At 36.8% G+C, this 23387-nt stretch overlaps 1 long non-coding RNA gene across 1 annotated transcript; it reads right to left on the minus strand.

Annotated features, from left to right (window-relative positions):
• Nucleotides 1-868: 868 nt before the first annotated feature.
• LOC118246387 (uncharacterized) lies at nucleotides 869-23123 on the minus strand. The gene is made up of 6 exons (XR_004778149.2): nucleotides 23022-23123; nucleotides 11956-12013; nucleotides 6078-6152; nucleotides 5307-5420; nucleotides 1335-1460; nucleotides 869-1001 (listed from the first exon to the last, which is right to left on the minus strand). It is a non-coding gene; the product is annotated as an uncharacterized LOC118246387 (long non-coding RNA).
• Nucleotides 23124-23387: the final 264 nt, after the last annotated feature.

Genomic DNA, 23387 nt, shown 5'->3' on the forward strand with positions numbered 1-23387 from the left:
CCAAAGCTGAACAGCACTTCTGAAGGGAAAGGGACAGTATAAAATAAAAGGATTCAAACTATTCAAGATTCAAACTATCCACTTTAAGGTGGATGAATTTCCATATAGTTACTGTTACATGGGGTAAACAATTATTACTTATGAACACTAACAGAGACAGGATGCACAGAAGCTGGTTAATTGTCAGCCTAGCAGTCAGGAACCAAACCAAGCTTAGGAACATTGAGTACCAGCAGAATAAAACAGGAAACAAATCGTGTTTTTCATATTACTGAAAAAACTGCTTTCCATCAACAAAAGCTCTCTCATTTAAAAAAAAAAAAAAGTTTATACCTAAATGAAATAAAGATTCTTAGCACCTCTCATGTGCAAAAACACTTACTTGCTAACCTGCAATATCACTTTCATTCAGTTCTGGAGTACCATAACAGGTGGGGTCCCAGTAGACACACAGGCATGTTATGATCATTGGCAATTATTTAACCTTATGATAATAAAAGATCTTATGCAGTAAGGTATAATTATTCCTGTTGCACAAGTTCATGATGATAGCTTACAAGTATTTCAGATAAAAAGAAAAAATGAAAAAATCTTATTTGAGGAACACCAGGAAGGAATGGGATCATGTAACATCTAAGCAAAAGAATTCCGAGCTTGTTTTAAAATCAGAACGTTGTCATTTTTGCTTAGTTCAGAATAGTCTCTGGATAAGCCACATAGAACTTTTTTTAATACCTTAACAAGGAGGCACCATTCTATGTAAGTATATAACAAGCACATTCAGACACAATACGGCAGTTATTTTAAAAATAAACCAGCTACCAATCAGATGCAAGCAGTTAACTTGACTTTCTGTGTTCATTTACTTACAGTTCTTCACGTCTTTATTTAATATTAACCATACATCTGCTGACTCCCAAATAAGTTCAAGCTGACTGTGCCAGGTGATAGTGGTTTCAGGTCTGCTTACTTTGACTTGGCTGTTATATTCAAGCACACACCTGGTTGGAGGTAAGTAATTTGTTTAACATGATTCAAGCTTTATCAAACATTTCAGATTTTTATTTCCTATAGGTCTTTTCTCAAATAAATATTTATGGTTTTCTGAATAGCTGAGTGTCAGTGCTTATATATGTGGTCTCATTGCTCATACATTTCTGTACATTTTGGTTATTACTTTTGTTGTCAACCATTTAAGGTGAGCTGCTTGGGTTTTACTGTGCATTTTGTAAATGCTTAATGCTTCATAGACAAGTGATGCACGTACCCTAAAATCAACAAAATCAACTAAGACTTGACTATAAATAACACACAGAGTATGGAAGATACACCACCTTTTCCGCTGCGAGTCCAGCTCTTGCTGTCCCTCTGCTTCCTCACACCACGCAGCCTGTACATAGGTATTATGACTTCAGGAGCATCCAAAATCCACTGGCCACACTGAGCTCTGCCAAGATAACCTAGGGCACAAACATAATAAAGTATTTCCTGTGTTATGCAGCCAAATCCTATAGGTTGCATAAAAAAGATGTAACTTTCTTTTGATTTGAAAAGGATCAACAACTTTTCCAAATTCCAAGCAGTCTTGGCTGCAGCACACATACAAACAGGACTTGCAGTGAAGGTACATGTTTCATGTGCTGAGTCTCTGGTAATGCAGAGGTACTGATTAGCACTATGTGAAGGGCCTCCAAAATGCTTAGGACAGGTGCACAATCAGCTGAGCACATACCTCTAGTAAAATACTTGTCACAAGAGTTTAGGAAAGTTGTCGTTACTGCAAGTTAGAGTCATCATGGGACTCGTCTAATGACTGCTGAAGTCAATAGAAACACAGGCCAAGGGCAAGGGACATTGGATTCACTAAGACTCCCAGTCAATCTTAAAAGATACTCCAAAGATTCTTCTGCAGTCTTTTATAGCCTTTGTTCAAATGTGTATTTAGTCAATAAATTAGGCTGTCAAGTTGCAATCCTTTAGAACAATCAGTTCTTTTTCAAATGAATGATACAGCAATTTCTTAAAGGCAATTCATACTTGCTTTTATCTCTTGCTACGAGAAGACACGCCATCAATAAAATTAGCTAATTGGAGTAAAGGAAGTTAGACATCATTTTTCAGTACTTCTCTCTCTAAAGAAAACACCCTGAAAAAAAATGGTATCCCATATCTTCCTTTTCCTTCCCATTGTATTTTCCTTTATTGCCTTTAAATGAAATTTAACAGGACAAACTTAATAATTATTATAATTAATAATCTGGAAAAATGATACAGCCAAAGAGTTGCGAATGATCACGTGCCCAGTTCAAAATGTGGTATAGTCTAAACTGTACTGCATCAGATAGGATCATCCAGATATTATGCAATAAATCCCTGAGGATCTAGAAAATAGTTGAAATTCTGCTTGCAGTAGCCATAAAGTATTTGAAATCCTCTCATGAAACAAACAAAAACACATACAAAAAAAGAAACACCTACAACTAATTTCTTGTTATTCTTGGTTATTCAAAAAAAAAAAAAAAAAGCAACACAATATTAAGAAACATATTTAACCTTAAATAAAGCATTTTACTTCTGAGCTATTCGTAATCTTAGAGACTACCACTGTAAGGCATAGTCTGCATTTCAACAAATAGAGAAGGAAGTTGGCTGATCAGTTTTAATAAACACTACATTGAAAATGAAGTAAATCCTTCCCATGAAGACAAATTGAAAGCAAGCTAACAACTGGAAATATTGTGATATAAGCCTTGAAATCCAAAAGTGAGCCCAAGTAATACAGAAAACCTTATGGGAATAAGGAATATTAATCCCCAAACCATCTATAGGCTCAGTAAGGACCTGATTTACATCTTTGCTAAAACCATTGTTTTCTATAGAACATTACAGGATTAGCTTCAGATGGAATTTCTCCTGGTGAGATATATCACGGCATTGTATGAGCATAGAAAACACTTTTTAATATTACAAAACAAAACAAAAAAACTTTTTTTCGGTCTACATGCCCACTTGTAAATTCAATCTCTTTTATGTTGCTCACAAAAGTGTGCCTCCTTTCAGGGCAACCTAGCTGAATTCCAACTTACACATGTATTTATTGAAAGAAGTACAGGAATAACAACTGTTCTTTTGTCTCTGTGAGAAAAGGCTGCCTAGAGCCAATTATTGTTTATCATTCCAGATACACATTTTATGATCACTGTGTTAAACAAAAAAAAATGTTTAAGAGTAAGGAGCCAATTTAATATCTTCAAGTCCAAACCACATAGGAAAGGATCCCTTACTTGTATTTTATGTTGCTCAGTCTAATTGTTAGGTTTTATTAATTTTGCATGCTAAGCTTGAAACATTAGGCACAGGTTTCTCCTTGGGAGAGCAGCGAAGCTAAAAACAGCACAAGCACCAGAGGAAACTGTGTTTATAATTGCTCTGTTTCTTAGTTGGACTTTGTCAGCTCAACTTGGGTGGCAGAATGACATGGAGAGAAAAAGCTCACTTTGATTTGGAAAAGGTTGTTTGCAGGTGTCAAAACAAAGTCTACCAGGAAACCAAGGGAAAAATTAAATGCTGTGAGCCATTATTGCAGGTGTGCTCTAGCGAAAATTATTGTCCTTTTGTTTTTGCTTCTGTAACTATGCTGTGCGGTTGAGGCCAAATGTTGGAAGAAATTTAAAATACTGTAAGCTTACAGTGAAACTCAAATTTAAATTTCTTGATACAAAATAGGTTAGAAATTATTCATCCTTCTCACTAAAGGCAGGAATACAATGCAGGCCAATAACGAACGAGCACTGAGGACTGAACATGCAAGAAGAAGCATTTCTGACACTGCATGAGTCTAACTTACAGCATTTAATGAACAGCCACCTTAGAGGCTGTCTGCAAGCAGTTAGTGTGCATTGGCAATACATCTCCCCACACAGAAGAAAACACTTCTGCCATGCTCGGAGGGGCACATCAGCAGCTGCACCTGCTGAAGCCATCCCGCAGCAAGCAGGCACCAGGCTCATGCTGGCTCCCTGGCCCCAGCACTGCTCAGCCAGGCTCTCAAATGGCCGGGGAAGACCCCTGGCTTACTGGAGGTGGTCTCCATGCTGTCCTGCTCAAATCCGGGTGTAGGTTTGGGACAGACGGACTCCTACTCTGGTTTCATCTAGAGGCCATATTGGAACATGGAAAAAAAAGACATCTGCGGATTTTTTTGAGGATGTTGGCTGAAAAAGTAATCGTTCCTACCATTCCACAGCTAGGCTCTGGATTAGGATACAGACTGCCTTTTCCTGGTTCTTATGCATGTATGTTTGATTACAACATAGATTTTATCTGGGGAGAAAAAAGGTCTACTGGAATTGGGATTTGGAGACCTTCATGCAATCAGATTAATATGGATTCAAAATGATTAAATGATGAATGGTGAAAGTGGTCCTTTGCTTCCTTCAGAGCCTGACTTCTTGTTAAATATTATCGTCTAGTAGATCTACTTTGGGGTTACTGAGAATACAAGTGACAGTGTAGAAGGTTCATAAAAAATATAAGGTAATACCATTGGTAGCTAGACACTGTGTTACCAGTTTGGGAACAAATAAAACCCCTCCAACAACCACCAAACTCTTCCTAACAGTAGAGTATCAGCAGAAATGAAAGAGAGAAACAGAACAGGAGGATGAAGGGGCAAGATGAGAGCATTCTTGGTATGAATTAATATGGATGTCCAAGTTCCTGCAACAGTGATATACTGCAAATAGGGCTGAATGATAAATGTGACTCTCTCAACAACAGAGATTTATTAGTCCCTGTGCTGCATTGTGTGCTGTTGGAAGCTATTATCTACGAAATTATCTACGATTATCTACGAAAATCTGGGAGCATCCATGTCCTCTATGAGCGAAGTGCCCAAGTCCTTTGCAATGTCTAGGCTCTAAGAAGTGCTTTTGGAAAGTGGAAAAGAAGATGAATTCTGCAAAACAAGCTAAGCTAACCAAGAGAAGACACTTCTTCTCACAAGGCCAATTCAAAGAAATTGAGGGTGTAGGGTATATCCAGTCTATTTATTCTACTCTGATAAAGAGTGAAAAGAAAGGGCATGTGGGAGTTGAATGTGCCAACGGTGAAAATGTTTCCAGTTTAAAAAGTGTATGTCTGTAACCCAAAGTCAGTAAGGGCATGTGGATGTTCTCAAAGATAGAGGTCCTTGTTTCCTCTAGAGTGATACTTTATTTCTACACATTTATTAAAAGTGGTCCAAATGTCATAAGAAAAAATGTTAATTTCACTTTGTTTCTCTGGCTGAAGGTTGCCATACTTACAGTACACTTTGCCTCAGTAAAGTTCAGGTATCACATGAATGATTTTATGCTGAACTGGCTTCCATAACACCTCACCGTGGATTATAATTAAAAAATACACACAGGCTTCTGTTCCTGAAATATAGAAGATATACTGAATACACTGAGCAATCATTCCAAAAAAAAAAGATTAAATACAAATATACTTCAATAAAATGAAGTATGAGACTTGAATCCACAGGTTCGGAGTTGAATTAAGTTTTAAGTTAGGGTTGTCTTTCTGTGTTTGCTTAGCTCAAGATATTTAATTCAGTGCAACACACATTGACTCTCCAGAGGTATTCATAACAGTAAATTACTTTAGTTGTCTATAATGCTGTAACTGGAGGAGTTGATATATCACAGGTGTCCCTAAACGCCCTTCCCTAAAGTACACAAAAACTGGAAATCTACTGTCAGCTTCCTTATCTACACCAAAGCCATTGAACTAGCCCAATTCCATTAGGTCTAAACTGATAGTTTTAATTCAAAGTACATTTTTATAACCTTATTTATAATAAGAATAAAACAAAATGGTCAGAAAAATAAAAAATTCATTTCTACAACCTACTCTTTCTTAAACTAGAAAGAAAATTGGAACAATCAAGGAGTATAAAAGAGTTTCATATCTTTTCTGAACAAAAAAAACACATCAGTGACCAGCAGCCAGAATTCTAAACCAATGCAAAACCCTACAACTGCCTTTGAAAGACAACAAAATTTGTGCACATACTAGTTAAAAGTTTTACTTACTGTTGATGTAACAGGGCAAAAATCAAGGTAATCCCCATCATAGCCAGGGCCATTTTCTTCATTAAACCTGCATACCTGTAATTACATGATTTCTTTATATTAACAGGGAGTTTTACATCATATTTTCTACATATCCAGATATCATTAGGACAGGTGTTAAAGGTTTACTGCTTTCCAAGCAGAGTTATCATTTACCTGATGGTCAGCTGACGTGTGATTTCTAGTTGAAAGGAACCCTAAATTATTAATAGTGTAGCTGGGCCCTCAGATGGGTACCAGCTCAATGCTGTGTTATGGTAGCCACTAGGAGCACCACAGCTTACTTTTAATGTTCCGTCTTTAAACACTTTCACTGATATATTGGAAATCAGTATGAATAACCTCAGAAAACAAAATATTTTTTTGGATTACACTGATACTCTATCATTCCATTATTAAAACCTTTTACCTTGCATCTATATTAGAAACATTATGCATTCTGTCCCTATATTGAGAGAACTCGAGACACCTCTCACTTAGAAAGGATTTTTTGCTATGTTAATAGCTTTTTGTCATGCAGCAAACCAGAGAAAATGATCTACAACAATCAAACCACAGTTACGACAGGTGGACAACCTGTGGCATATTAAAAACTGTAGTTGAAATGGCTTTAAAATTTATAGCTTAATTATAAAAACACAATTTAAAACTCATAACAGGGAAGCAGAGGCAGGCACTTTGAAGTTCCTTTCAGTTCAGCAAAATTTACTTCAATTAAGACTGCAGAAATAAGCTATAAAGAAAGTTCAGCAATACTTTGAGGTCTACTTTATGTCCACCACCTTTATGTATATTTTTACTCATGGCAACTGCCATGAAACTCTAACAGCTCTCTACAGCCGTCCAGACAGCTGGGTCGCCATTGCCTGGACATAATGGTAGGAAGATGGCATTCACCAGGGTTCATTGGTACTCCAGTCACACAACAGAGTTGTGGCTATGCCGTGATCCAGCCTTGTACTAGAAACAGAACAAAAAGCCTTAACCCTTACACTTCAAGTTCTTTTATACCAAATTCTCCACTAAACACTACAAAAAATACCATCATTTGTGCTGTATTCATGCAAATGCGCAGTATAAAAATGAAAAGCAAGGCAGCATCATGTCTCAAGACCGGGTTCCCACTGAAGCCTATACTGTTACCAGAAAACACCTCTGAAAATAGACCAGCCATGACAGTACGTTCCTGTCTTTCCATAATGCTCAGGCAAGTTAAAGCACTGCATAAAACAGTACATTTCAAACACCCTCACAGTTAGAAAATATTGGAAGTGAAATATCAATGACATTTCTAAAAAGCAGTTGAGTGCCTTGGTTTATGGAATAGAACCTCGTCATTAGTTGGAGAATCCTCTCATCACTAAGCATGGGACCTTATGAAGGTTTATATGCAAGGTTGCTTTGTTCCCGAGGCATCACAGTTACTACCAACAGTGCCATTTCAGGACACCAGTATTTGGATGACAGCGCTTACAATATTACTGAAATGGTCTCTTTTTGCTCAGGAGTACGTACATGTACAAGGAGAGATGTGGAGTGGGGGAATTAACACAGGTAAGCTTTTAGTCCAGGGCTGTACAGAGGATAGCACATTGCTTGCGGGGAAGAGAAAAGGGGAAAGCAGCTACTTACTATATTATCTGGTTGTTACTTTTTTAAGTTTTTATTTGTTTGCAATTTCAGAAATATAATTAACAGTCCCCAGGCAAAACTGAAGAGGTGAAATATTAATGGAAATTTTAATGTTCAGCATAAAAATCAAAAGCATTTGAATACCCTATATACACATATATCCATTATTTAACACTTGAGACCCATTCAAATGTAGTATTTTCTTACCACCTAGGTCTCCATTTCTTTCTACAGTAAAATCATTTCAGCAATTCCATTTCTATGCCCACCTTCCCCTTTGAGAGACATTATATAGGTAAGTGTCATGTTTGTAGAGGTAAGAATAGTAATCTTAAACCTCCGGGTTTGATTTGTGATGAGCATGGGGCAGGTGGGATATTTCTATCTTAGATTTATTTATTTAGGTTATGGTCCTTACAAGAAAAGTAAAAACATTCTGGAATCCTCATATGAAAGTTCATGCTGCTTCAAGAGAGCTACTTTACCTGCCCTCTTTTTTTCTCTCTTTTTTTTTTTTCTAAGGAGTACTCCAAGATTATTACAACACTGCAATGTTTTCCAGTTACATTTTACCCTGTCTAGTACAAATATTCTGGGGAAAAAAACAAAACAATTTCAAATATTTTGTGATTTGATGATTCGGTGAATGAATCAGTGATTCACATATACAGATTATTTTGTGGTATTTTCCCTTGTTGAACTCCAGGCATACCCCTTATTTTTGGAGGATATATAGTATCATATAATAGGTTGTGCATGAGAAGGGAGCTCTCCTCTAAATTCCACAGTCCACAATGTGATTTGGTTCTAAGCTATATACATGTAAATATATATACATACATTTTTATATATACTTCATATATTAGCCAGACACATATAAGCTGATTGCCCTACAGAAAAGTCATCAATTACAGCTAGGGCAGTACCCATTTGATAGCTGAGAATGTACCACTGACCATTTATCCTTCATTTCAGGTCTAAGGTAAGTGTCAAGACTGGCACTGACACCCATCATAAAAGTGGGGGAACAAGAGGCAGAGAAGATTAAAAAAGAAAAAAAAAAGCAAAATGAAACAGGAAAAATGAAGGATAAAAATAGAATAAAGAAAAAAAGAAATGGGAAGTATAACAACTTCACCGCAGGTGTGAATTGCTGTTCCTTGGTGTTACATCTCAGTAAACAGAATAAATGCTTGTTGTTGTGTGACTGCTTTCCAATCAGTGAGAGCAACGTGCTGTGACTAGTAATGGGTCATCTTTCAGCCTTTCTTTCTATGGGAAAAACACAATGATAATGATGATGACAGACCTGGACTGAAGAAAGGATGACGACTGGTCCATGAATTCAGTCAGAAAAGTCTCTAACTTTTTAAGTTACAATCATTGTTACAGTCCAAACTGGGTATTGCAATGCCTAAGATGTTTATAAAAAACATTATGGCGTTAATTAACCATTTGTCCACACCCTTCCTTCTTAAGTAGAAGCACTATCCTTAGCATTCCCAGGACAGTTCTACTTAGGTTGTCATTTATGTTGTAATGTAATAAAATCTTAGACGAAAGAGTGTGTTTCCTAACAAGGACATGCTAGAGGATCTCATTTCATGGTATGTGCAGGTGCTCTGTACTTTCTGTAACTATGCAATTTAGCAAAAAGGCATTTAAATAGATGAAACCAGCACAAGCGCTTACACACTTAAAAAAACATAATATGCACTAACGGTATGAAACATCAGCTACAATAACAAACATTGCAGAAGGCCTGGTTCCATCATCTTGCCCACCACAGATGAGTTTCACTGTCAGTATTTTTGATTTCTAGTAATGCAGTGTATATTTCGCTTCCTAGCGCAAGGCCACTTTGGCTGCGGAGAGCTGCATCATTGCCTAGAGTGGTTAATACCAGCTCAGGGTGCCAACAGGTGATGGGAATTCACAAAACAGAAAAACAGTTTGGTTTTTGATTCCAGCAGGAGCCAACCCGGAGGATTCAGCAGACTGAACAGGGATCAAGGGAAATAGGTAAGTTTCTATCTGAACATTGAAGAGTTATGAGCTATGCTATCACTTGCCATTTCTGATCTGGCCAGAGAGTCCTCACCCCCATTTTTAAACTACTTAAAGTGGCCATTTAGTTTCTTCTCTTAGAAAAAAAATCCAGTGAGAACAGAGCTCTGAATGATACTGAATCAATGTCAAGTACTCAAGTTATTTGTTATACATCAGCATGACAATCAAAAGAAATTGGAATTTCATTCTAGTGATCTCACTAAATCCTGATCTTTGATGCAATATTCAATTTGTGATTTTAGGGCTGCAATATTCAACTTAACATTTTATTGTTGAGTTTTGAAGTCTTTCCCGTAGATGATATACTGCAGCCATTCCTTGAGGCCTATAGAAAAGTTGGCAATCGCTAGTCTGCTGGCAGTATTACGGTATTTCTTATCCCCCAATCAGTATTGTTTTACCATTGCTCTGTGTTATGCTTCCACATTTTGTTTCTCTGTATCTGTAAAGGTAGACATGAAAACAAGTGCTATTTTTCCACCACGGCAACTTACAGCCTCAGATTGCCACCTTAGAGAGAGAAATTGGATGTAAATAATGTCATTTAATGTACCAAATAACATTTATACGCAGTAAAATCCTCCCTTCAGATACTAACTGCCTACTCTCTTTTATAGGCTAACACTTAGCAATTAAGCCACTGAACATCTGGGCTTCTGATCGCTCAGTAATCATTTAAATCAAAAAGAGGATCTACTGAATGCCTCTATGGGTCACAATGTGGAAGAAAAGCCCAAAGCAAAATATCTGTGGCATGTACAGAAGGGCACATTCTGAAAACAGCTGATGCCTCTTATTCAAAATTTACTAAAGCAGTGTGGGAAGCTGAGAATCCTGATGATTTATGTGGATAAATAACTTAGTGAGATGCAAAGGTTTGCACATCTTTATTACAATAAAACAACACCTGGTGCCCTTTTGTTACCATCTGCATGTTCAAGATAATTTGGTCAGCATTATTGGCTTGGAAGATAGCCAATGAGTCAAATTATTCACTAAATGGTGTGTACGAACAGAGGAATTACAAGCAGGTTTTGAAGTATGCTAAAAACAAATCTTTACAACACGTTGCTCTCACTGACAGCTAAATGGCAGGAAGAACTGAAGGTACTCTTTGACGTACCTGGCTAAACCAAGGTTCCTACAGGACAAATAGGACGTTGCAGTCAACACCTGTCCGTTGTGACTGAATCATCTATTTGTGAAGCATTTCTATCCCAGGAAGATCTGCGTGTCTGCACTTAAGATTACTAGCCACTTCAGAAAGAAAGAGGGAAACAAAATAAAAATAAATAAATAAACCCTGTACTAATTAAAAGAACATTTTCTGATGAAGTTTGCTAGAGCCAAAACCCATTCCCAGACCTTTACAATATGGGTAGACCAAGACCAACTGGGAAAGGAGCACAGGGGGTTGCAGAAATGGCAGTAGTGGAGGACAAGCACTACTCCAAATTCTCATGGAAACTTCTCCTGCACTTTATGTTAGGAGTAAGCTTGCTAGAACTGAGGGAATTAAATAGCATACCGGGGAGTTACTTGTACTAAACAATTTTTCATCAGAAATTGTGAAAGCTATACTTTCTTATGAATGCATGTCAATTGCTTGTTTACTCAGGCATAGATCTTAATCTAATATGGAAGCTCCTTAGCACACAAAATTCCACCTATTTGGACCAGACAGATGGGATTTAGGCATTTTTGTCCCTCAGCAACTGTCATGGTCAGAAGCTGGGAGCGGTTGGATTTGTAACCAGAAACCACCATCCACAGGCACTGCACGATTCTGTACCTCTTCCTTATGATGCTGCTTATTGCATCTTTCAGCGATTTACCACATTTTCATGGAAATCAAATGTAAAATGGTAGAAAGAGTCCATGAAATGTCATTAAATACACAATACTTGATTGGATCTATAAATATTTTTATCAACTAGTCCACGGAAAAATCTGGAAATGTACAGAGGTGGGGTGTCCACTCTAGGATGTGGCTTCTAGCTTGTGGTTGTGTTCTCTCTTTTCCCCTACAAGTAAATTAAGTAGCTGTGGAGTAGCTCAGACCCTTTCACAACCCAGCCACAGACAAGCCAGTTTCTAGCCTGTGGCAGACATTACAGTATCTGTAAAATTGACTTACCTTTTCTAAACACTATTTTTCATGAATTACTGCCCCATCTGCTTCAAAATGCATTGACCTGAAACATGAGATACAAGTTAGTAGCCTAGAAGCAATGTTTCATGTTGATATAAAACACAGTGTAGTGAGGCTATTTTCTAGTACAGAAAACCAAAAAATCATAATTTGGGTTTCCTTCAAGAGCTCTTCCAGCAATCTCTTCATAATAAGAAGTGCATTTATATATTCGAAATCTAGTCCTGTAGTTCAAAAGTTAGTTTTGGCTTATCTCCTAAACTATTTAAATGTAAAAGACTTCTAATGTGAAAATTGGCCTCTGTGAATAAAATACAACCAACACTAGATTTTTTTCAGAATTGCTGAAAATCCTACCAAAAAGGAAGGAACACTGCAGTATCTGCCTTTCAGAACACATCTTAGTTCTAGAAACTTGATGGACTCAGAAAGTACCTTATAGTTAAAAAAAATCAGCCTTCTTGTATTTTTTGAAAAAAAAAAAAAGGTTATTTACAGTAACTTAATCTTAAATACTAACAAAATAAGATATAACAACAGAATTCTTGAATATCTTGGGGATAATTTGCTTACATGGAATTATTTTAATATTCTAACAGGAAGAAGGAAAGGAAGGAAGAAAAAGAGAAGTGTTTCTTTATCATTAAAGCATGGCTCCACTGCCCAGATGGAGGATGTAATTGAGCAAATCCACAGTTAGCATCATTGTAAGTAGGCTCGTTTATACCAGCTGAGGATTGGTACAATAAATAATACATATGAAAGACTCAGATACTGTTGGACTATTTAAATTTCACTGAACTTTTTTTCTTTAGATTTCTGAAAAATATAAAGTGGAAACAAAAGAGGCACAGTCTTTTTGTTGCCATGATGTTCTGCAGAGGAAACTTGTCTCTCTTCCAGTAGCTCCACAGGAATTATATGAAAAAATGCTTAGATCTCTGATCTTCCTTGTTCATTTTCATGAGAACAGACAATATTGGGGAAACTTGCCAAACACAGAGTTAGCATTTCCTCTTTCTTGTTGTTTTGTTTTGTTTTACCCTTTGAAATAAGGGGCAATCTCAGGCAGTGTTCCCCATCCAATGCTGTTAAATCACACTGCTAAATATGGGTTGTGCAAGTTTCCAGCACTGCCCTGATCCTACTGTGCACAGTGCCCACAGGCACTGGCGCTGCTTGAAAATTAAGTTCTTTAAGCCAGATTAAGGTAAATTTACAAACTGGAATTCACACAACATCAAAGAATATGATTTAGACAACACTAGTCTCTAAACAATTATAAACCCTAATGTGAAATATACATGCTGAGGAAGAGTTCTCAAACTTAAGCAGCTTCAAAAATTGCTCATGCAACACTGCCAGATGCAGAAGTAAGATTCAGTAGTTGTAACTCAGTCATCTAGGTACAGAAAACTGTCGGTATGGGTTCACTTGAGGTTAACTGGAAAGTCTGGACTCCAGCTTTAGATTACTGAAAGACATGAAATCTACATTGGAACTGGAATGGACAAATTTCTAAATCTATTTTAATATTCTCCCAAATTAATTTATCACATAGCAGTTTTTAAAATCACAGATACTGTTCAAGACATTTAAAATGCTTTTTTTTCAACTGGTCTTGCACTGTGCTTTTTTAAATAACCTTTGGAAAATCTCAGTGGCTTAATGTTTTTACATGAACAACAGTAAAATTTGCTGCTGCTTTGTCTTCCTATGGGTGCTTACACCTGAAGGTTAACTTCACCAGATTTTGTCATTTGGTTTTTTGACACGTCTGGCATGACATAATTAAAAGCTTGGGTGATTCGCTGTGGTTTAACATTATCAGAACCAGTCCTACGCAACAGTAGGGAGCACCTTTTATTAACATAACAATGACCACAACAACAGCCTGTAAGATGAAGATGAGCTGAGAATATGAATGAAGACTTACAAATAAATTTTTATAGAAAAGTGTTTGCATCTTGAAAGCACGAAATATTTGTCAGATGGCATAGCAAGCACTTCTCAAAAGTGCCTGTACCTAATAGAGGTTTCTACTTTACTCTTAAAAACAAAACGAAACAAAAAAAGGACATTTTCATCTTAAAGTGTCAGCTGATACTCTAAGCACTACTAGCACTTCATTGGTATCAGCAGGGTTTCTGGCTACCACAAGGATTATTTATGGAGATCTTGATGAAACAGGAGCAGGAATCCTAAACCTGTCTACTCACAAAAGTAAAGATAAGACTGTACTCACTGGCACAGTATTTACCCATAAGACTAGAAGCTGAAGATGTGTTTACAGGATCAAAACCCATAAACACCTACCACCTATTCGTAACTACTAAAAACACTGTAATTTTTTTTTTCTATTTTAAAATGATAATACAATTCACAAACATAAGACTTACATTATAGAACAATGAATCTCTGGTGTCACACTAATTAAAAAGCTAGTATTACATTACTTCCTCAAGGGCTCATTTTATAATTTTTAGGATTATAGCACATTGATTAATTTATACAAGTTTTTAATCCCCTAGTATTTAATGAAGTCTAGGAACTTGGGAACGTGTGTATAATTTAGATTTGTATAATTTTATTACATAGGAGAAAAGTTAAACTGGTCATGTACTACTTCATGTAGAAAAGTGTCTGAGCACACCAGTTCAACCATCAGCCTATTAACCATTTGCAATGAAACATTTGAGTCTAAATTAATTCTAGGGTTATTAGATTATTTTTCAGCTTGCTACGGACTCCAACAAGCATTGCTTGTCTTATGTGCTTGTCAACTGCCTTTTAATTAGCTACTGTGTAACAACTGAGCACAGTGGGAAACTAATATCTGTTCAAGTTATCTTCCATATCATTTAGAGCGCCTTGAAAATGACGTTGTCATTATCCTGTACAGCCTCAGATTTACCCATTCTGGCACATCAAGTTAAAATAGCATGATGCAAATAGAGGTTCATAAATGCACCGCAACTAAACGCAAAGGGAACAAGCAAAATGAGCTGTTGAAGAAAAAATCTTCCATAGAGATAAAATTTTGAGCTGGGCTTTGGTCTACTTCATTTTTACAGACTCCAAAATGCAGCTCGGTCACCTCTAAACCCACCTACAAATCACAGGCTCACAAAAAAAAAGATAATTATTTTTTTAAATCTTCCATATAAAGTGTAAAAATTCCCAAAAGCTGGAGTTTTGGGAAACATAACCCTAAAATCTAAGCCAAGCCTTACAACTTTTTCATGGGGCAACAAGACAAAGCCAAAAAATTCCCAGGCACTGAATCTTACTGGGCCTTACAGTAGGTCAGGGGCTGACTCAACTCGGGGTGTTAATCAAGGGAAACAGGAAATTTCTAGACATTTGGAGTATATTTTCTGGTCCAGTGATGCCTACAAAGAAATATTACAGTCTCCAGCTCTCTCCAAAAAGTAGATATGAAGAAAGGAGACTGCTTATTTAAAGTACTGAGATAAGATTATTATGGGGGTGGAGAAGGGCACACAGCTCTATTTATAATGGCACTTCCAGACTCCAAAGTCTTTTCACTTATGTGAGAAACCAAGTTTCATTCTTCTGTGTTTTCTTCACAGAAGACCTTGTCTGAGAAAATTACTGAGATTTTTCTCACACTTTGGATGTTCCAAGCTGTGAGAAACAAGGAAGAGAAAAAAAAATAGAAAAATAGAAAATGAAAGGAATAAACTTGCACTGTCACAAGTGCAAGTTGAGCTGACCAGGGAATCTTCTTAAATTTCAGATTTATGAACAATCCCATAGCAACATGTTGCACAGATTGTTTTTTTTGTTATGTGTTGGTTTTATAGAGCGTCCTTCTTTATTTTCTCTTTCTCTTTAATTTGGAATTACTACCTTTACACGATAATAAGTAATTTTAAAAAGACACATGAATGTTAGTTAAGTAATAACTGGAATTAATAAGCACTTTAGTCTGCAATCTGAGAATTCAGGATTTGCATTCTCCTTCACATCACTTTTCTATCTGGCAGCATCTCAACACTGCCTTCACCAACTAAACATGGCAGCTGTCTAGATGGGTATTGACAAAGACATTTTCTGTTGTATTTATGTTTTCCAAACAAGTGAGCTAGCATGATATAAAACACTACTTAACGCCTTGCCCAGATACAACTTAACACTGTTTTTACTCAGGAGAATACCTACATTAAGACAGGAACAGCTTCTGCGTTGGTGAAGGTGGTAAGTTGTCTCTACGTGATAAAAGATGTTCCAAAACCTAATAATTAACTCACGTTAGCAGACTATTTAAAGAAAATCCCTTTCTGTTACTATTTTAAAAAGATCTAACACTGACAGTAATGCTAAAAATTACTTTAGTGCCAGAAAGTACTCAGCTGTAAACCATTTGTCACCTCTTGTAGAGGAAGCACCTTTATATTATTAAGTACCTAGGTTTATTTCGATGCATAGTGTAGTACTAGGCAGGGAGGTAATTACACAGCAGGGAGAAATGTGTCTGTGAAGGCAGTGGGAAGAAAAGGCATTATTTGTTTCAACTCCCCACAATTATATTCATTTTCTAAATGTCTTTGAAAATCTTCCTGACCTGTTATGTTTCTACCTCAGACAGCTGAAAATGATGAGGGTCTGAGTAAGAGTCATGCTTTCCTTTGACAGTGAGGCACACAGTGTAAAGACAATGATAATTTTCAGCTCAATGTCTCGGGGAGCTGAGATACAGTACATGTGGTAGTGAAACAAGGCTTCCCTGTAACAGCTTTTACTTGCTATTTACAACTTCAAACTTTCAATACGTACATACTTTCAAAATTAAATTCTCCATAATTTCCTTCTTGTTTTTTTTGCATTTAAAATGGAAAATAATTACTTGTAAAATGGAAGATGCAGAAATGATGCCTGAGCAATGCTGTAAATCCTTTCCTCACCTATACGCATTTGCGGAAAATTATCTGTTTCTGTGGTGCAATTTAGCAAATCAAATATATGGAATATATGCAGTATGGAAACTGCAGAAGCTCTCAGATTAAAAAATTTATATATTAGGTATTATTCTTTAGGTTGCCATTACAAATTCCATACATCCTTTTGTAGTGCTATACATTCTCAGCATCTCCCTCACTATCCGCATGTTATCTTTTTGCTACCTCTTATTGTTCAGCTATGTCTAGTTCACCCCAAATACACAGCACGGTATCTGTCACACATCCTGTTCGAAAATGCTGTGCAACAGTGCCATTCATTCCACACGTGCCATCACTGTAGGATCATTTACTGAATCGAGTGGCTCTATGTCCACACTGCAATACTGGCACGTTCATCAGGTTGAAATAGGGAACCATTTCCTTAACTGTATGGAACATTACAGGAGCTGACAATTTATTTGCTTTAGTACGTTTTACTTCTATTGTAACACCTGTATAAGGGTAAGTGATACTGGCTGTGATGTTCAGCCAAGACTGCCTAGATACTTTCTGTCATAAAACCCTGCTTTAGCTGCTTATAGGTTTCTACACTTTAATTGCTCAGACTGACATTTTCCATTCCAAGCTGATGTCTGCCTCAGGCTGATTTTATTTTATTTTATTTTATTTTTGGTTAAGTTTCAGCAAAAAATAATTTTGCTTTTTCAGAGAAGAATATCGTGGAGAATACATTGTTCTTACACTGGTAAATTTTGCCATTTTATTGAGCAATTGTAGTATTCTATGCTTTATTCTATGCTTTAGAATAGCGACAATGTTTTACTTCAAGTAAATGTACGAAGAAGCTGGAAAATGTATCCAAATTTAGACAACTTAAGAGTTTGGTGGGAATTTCAGATAGAACGCTTCAAAATGACTGAATTGCTCATGCTGCAAATTGAAGCATTCAGAAGTCAGGAGTGGGGCAGAACTAAGGAATAAGCAGCAGCTTTCCCCTGATTCTGATTACATGTCATACAGCCTTGTATTTCATAATTTAGAAGCACAGGTGACTGAATTAAGGTTGCATGTCTCACATTTCCTAAGTTTTGAGGGTTTTGTGTTGGTTGTTTTCTTGCAAACTACCTCATTCTTTTTAACAGCAGTTGATTTTGTTCTGTTAGTTTGCAATAACATAGAGCAGAATGCAACATCTGCTTACTTCAAAATACAAATCAAGGATTCTCTACCTAAACTCTGTTGAAAACACATAAAGGTCTCATGCTAAAAAAAAATCTAAAGCAGACACTTGATCAAACAAGCTATTGTTGGGGTGGATTGCCTGGGAGGGCTTGTATAGCTGAGTTTAGTAACATCAGGGATCCTGTCTGAAAGGCGTGCTCAGCAGGAGGATCTCTAAATGATTTATGAACAGCTGAATCAATAAGCAACCACTGGTGTTGAAAATGTCTTTTGAAGTAAGGTATCCCAGTCTGCCTCTACAGTGCCTGTCTAGAGTCCAAAATAAGGAAGCAGGTTGAAGATTAACATCTCAACAGGCTTTTGAGGAGTAGGATTTCCTAAGGAAGTCTTTCTTAGTCATTTAACTGCTATTGCCCCACAGACAAAGGTTCTGTTAGAAGAAAATTGAAGAAAATGTCATGATATAAGCTATGGGATCTCTGTAGCACTGGTGATACAGGAGTTTCCAGTGTGCAGCTGAGAAGTGCTGGTTACTGCCTGTATAGATGCAAACAGGATTTATTTTCAAGAGGAAAATGTCAGTGTTTTGAAATGCTTGGATTCTGCATCATGCATAATCTTTTGCTTAGGTTCTGAATAATGAATTTTTAACAACAACAACAAACTTTAAAAATATTAGAAAAACACGAGAACTTCCTTTCCTGTTTCACATTTAGAAATGCCACAGCTGTTGGCTGTGAACTTCAGGGGCTCTTTGGCTGTCCTTGATGCACAGGAGCAAACTGAGAGAAGACTCTCCCTACAACAGTGCAAGAGCAAATTGATGGAAACCCAAGGCTTTGTTGCTTGTTTCTGAGAACAAGAAAATCTGACACTCCCAGCTTGAGTTAGGGGGTCCAAGAGCTGCTGGGTTCACTGTCACAAAGCATTAAATTCAATATGAAGACAGAGCTCTTCAGCATGCAAGATTCCTCATGTAAAAGTAGGATCAGGCTCCCAGGCTTCTGGACTACCCACCTCAGGACTAATAGCCTGCAGCAACCATTATTATAATCTTATTCCACAGCTGTAAGTTCTGAGAAAGAAGATGGGAAGATCTATCAAAGCACATTTCCATCCAAAACATGGAACCGAAGTCAGAAATTCTGACTCTTGATGTTCCCCTGCTAAGAATACCCATAAAATCTGTTACCAGAAGTTGTATCATCACTCCACTCCCAGAAGCGACAGAATAGCAGCCTTACTGTACTAGCGAATGTGTCATACATCCATGGTTTCAACCCATAAACTGTGACAGACATCCTTCTAATCATTTTCTGAGAGAAAAACTTTGCTGAGTGAAAACTCCTGACCCAACTATAATAATTATGTTCAAAGCCATGAGAAGTGCCAGGTACCTGGATGGACTTTAAAAGTACTGAACTGCACTGACTATCAATTCACAGATTAAAGATTATTTTTTTTAAGGGGGAGATAACACCAGACATCTGGCTGAATTTTAACATTTCTTAGAAAGGGACTTGACAAGACAACAGATTCACAGTTAATGAATTCAAAGCTTCATGAATATATAACAGCTCTAGCTTTGCGAAAACGAACACTATCTCCAGAGAGCTAAGCTACAGAGCAGTGATGCCGTATTTTGTCAGGAAGGCTACCCAGCTATGTCACCATGAAGAATCAGCTGATTTCCTTTGGGATTGCCACTGGTTCAGAACAGCTATATCTAGTTAGGATAAAACACACCAAAAATGTAAACAAATAACATAAAGCTGATTATCTTCCCTTTCAATGAAGTTTCAAATTCCTCATGACAGATCAGTGATGGATGCAGACTTCTTTAAAGACCCTGTGGCAAGAATTATAGCACAGAGAGTGTAAGAGAAAGGAAAAGCTTATTAGAGCTTACACAGGGAAAAAAACTGGCACACGAAGAACGGGTCTCTGACTCTATGTCTGAACAAACTATTCCACATGGCAAATGGATCACTGAAAACAGAAGAGCTTTGTGCTGCCAGCAAGTATTTTTGCTTTCAATGTACTAGAATCTGGAAACAATAGGAAATAAACCAGAAGATCTTAAAATGTCACAAATAATGTAGGCATAAGTTGTAATTAGGCTGCATGAATACAGCAAAAAGTTACCATAAATATTCATTCTGATATTTATAGACACTTGCTATGGTCACACTGACTCACCTTGCCACGAGCATCCAATAGACTGGGACAAATATTTGTAGAAAGCAATTTACAGCCATGGAAACAAAACTCCATCTGCCTGGGTATCTTCCCTGAATTGTTTGCAGAATCAGTCATTGTAAAGAATCAGTGCAACAATATACAGTATGACACAGACATCTCACTCCTGGTTCTCATTCCTGGCTACACACCCCACAAGCAGTGAAAGAATGCGACCCAGCTGTGCATTGCCACCATTTGCAATCATGTTCAAGCAAGTGCCAAAGCCTACTGGGATGTTGCCATTAGGAAATACTGCTGGAAAAGTAAATTAAAACAAATGTTGCAAATGAGTAGATACGGCATATACAGATTTTGATATCTATCCTTCACAGAAATGACAATAATACTATAGCATGACAGAGTTTAGGATCACCAGATCTCATGGCGTTCTTGACACACCTCTTTCCCCTTTCAGAACAGGGAAAATGGAAAGTAAGTTACTTGCAATATTACTTCTAAATGCATTCACTTAAACTGTCACATATAGAGGAAACTTATTTCACTATATGCTGGACAACAATGGGTTACAAAGGAAGTGAAGGGAGAACCATACACAGATGCCCTGTCCCAAAATGTTTAAGCTCTGTGTGCACACATCACTTCACAATGAAAAATAAAACAGGTGCTGTCAACAAGACTATGTTAGAGGAAATCAGATAGGAAAGCATGAGTAATTACCTCACTAAATCAAGTAATCTCTTTAATCTTAAAAGGAAATTTCAAACCTCTCTTTTAGCAAGCTTTATTTCAGTTTCCATACCCAATTTAGGTGTAAAAATGTTTGGTTTCATTTTTAAGAAACCTATAGCAGGGCTGAACTTTGAAGACCGTGTCTTGTTGGGTGTGAAGAAATTATTTAAGACAAATTATAGTGCTGTCACACTCATACCTCATAGTTTAAAGTAAATCTTGTCATCTAATTATACAAGAGCTTGAGTTTGTTCAACAAATTTCTCAGAGGTATTTGTGTGGCACTACATTTCCCTTCGCCTTTGATTACAGCCTATCATTTCAGTCTTTTCCCTCTATAGCTTTCTATGTCTTATTGTGTTGTATAACAGGTTGCATTTATCACATCTCTTCAGCTTTGCAAAAGCAGATAAAACCATGAAGTCTCAGCACAGTTGTTGGCAGTTCACAATTAAAGAATTATTTAAAAACAAAAGTGCCCCAGAAAGGGATTTCTGCTCCCAAGCTAAGAACTACGACAGTACAAAAGTGGGTCTCTGAAAACAGTTTTGATGTCCCGCCCACAGGTCTACTGAGACAATTAAGGGAAAGGGAAAATTCCCCATGTGTCTTAATTCCCATGTTATCTTCTCAAAATGTCAGGACAATCTTGACTACAGTCAGCCAAGTCAAGATAATTATTTCAAGAAAAAGTAGTCTTCAAAAGAATCTGTCCCCTTCTTGCTTATAGTTGAAGTTGGATAAGCTTTGAGTTGTTCTAGAGTAGTCTTTATTAAGGCGACAAGAAGGGCAAAGAAATGTCAACAGAAAATAAATAAATAAATAAAAAGGTTAAGTAACTGCTCCCTAGAAAGTGCTTAACCAAGTTGATTTTACATCAGTGAAAGAATTCCATCAATCGATACATTAGTCTAAAAAATACAATAACCAACCTCCATAGGAAATGCAAATCACTTCAAAAAGTGTCTGGAATAAGTAACCAGGCCCAATTTTGAAAGACGACATCTCATCTCACAGATGTTATTTACTGTAAGCCAAGAATAATACTTATGGTTTAATCACCTGATCGTAATAATCTGGCTTCTTAGTTAATCATAACTGCAAGTACTTGTGGACATACGGCTGCACATCCAGAACTGGAAAGCTGCATAAAGCCCATCTTAAAATGGGTCAATTAGTGTTCTCCAGTCCATATTTTGTCAGGCCCCTGGACAAGTATTTTCCAGTTCTTCGATCAATCTAACATTACATACCTCATGAGAACAAACTCTTCCCCAGTAGTGGTTAAGGAGATACTGTATCATAGCTTGGTTCATGTGCTCACTAATTAAAGTTACCTTACAAAATGCCTCAGTGTTGAGCTGTGGTTAACATTAGCAAGCTGTGAAATTAAATTTTGATGCAGTTTTGAGGCCTCCCCTCAAAACTCAAGTGCAAATGCGCCTATTTCATTAAGTAATTAGGATCACTGAAGCTCATATGGAGGGAAATAGCTATTTTAAAAGGGCAATTGTATTTGCTTAATTTTTTCCTTAGTCTATTCTGACTGCTTCTTTTCTCTCCAGTGGAAGAATTGCAGCTACCCTACCACTTCTTTCAGACAATTATAACACATTCCTATTATCAGACATATTCCACAGGAATCAAAGTTATGATATCACAGCATTCAACAATATCATTACTGAATTCTGCAGTTCATTTTGTCAGAAATAAACTGACTAGTTTTCTTGTTGTGAGCTGGAGGCTTCCAATATTGAAATTTAAATTAAAAAAGGAAAGAACAGAGGATAAGACAACCTCAGCTGTCTACAGCTTAACAACTCCATCAAAATCATCAGCTTTTCCATTCTTTCTATTATTCAGAACCTGATTCAAAATCTTTTAAAACAGCACCTCTATTCCAACATGACTTCAGAATCAGAGGTTCAAAATTCAAGCTTCACTTATAATAATCGCTAGAGCCACATCTTAGCAATAAAATCAGCAAATAAAATCAGAAGCAGCCAGCCTTACCTACTAGTTCAGGAACTCTGATTGAAAGTAAAAAATAATAAAGGAAAAGAATTACAAGCATATTTCAATAATCAATCATTCCTCAGCAAATTCCTTGCTTTTTTTTAAAGGAGAATTTCCACTGAATTTCCATCTTTATCTTTTTAAGAAGTCAGAGCCCAGCTAATGACTTTATTTCACAATGACAAAGATTTGCCTCTTCACTTTCTAGACCATGCCCCTTCAAGAGACTTTCATGTTTTTGTTGGCAATGAAGAAAGAAGCTATTTACTTGTGACAAGAAAAATCTTACTGATGGAAAGTGAGAGAGCTTTTTTGTTTGTTTCTTGATTAAATCAATGAAATCCAAAATGTACCAGTTTCACT

The sequence above is a fragment of the Cygnus atratus genome, chromosome 12 (genome assembly GCF_013377495.2).
Source record: "Cygnus atratus isolate AKBS03 ecotype Queensland, Australia chromosome 12, CAtr_DNAZoo_HiC_assembly, whole genome shotgun sequence".
Lineage (NCBI taxonomy): Eukaryota > Metazoa > Chordata > Aves > Anseriformes > Anatidae > Cygnus > Cygnus atratus.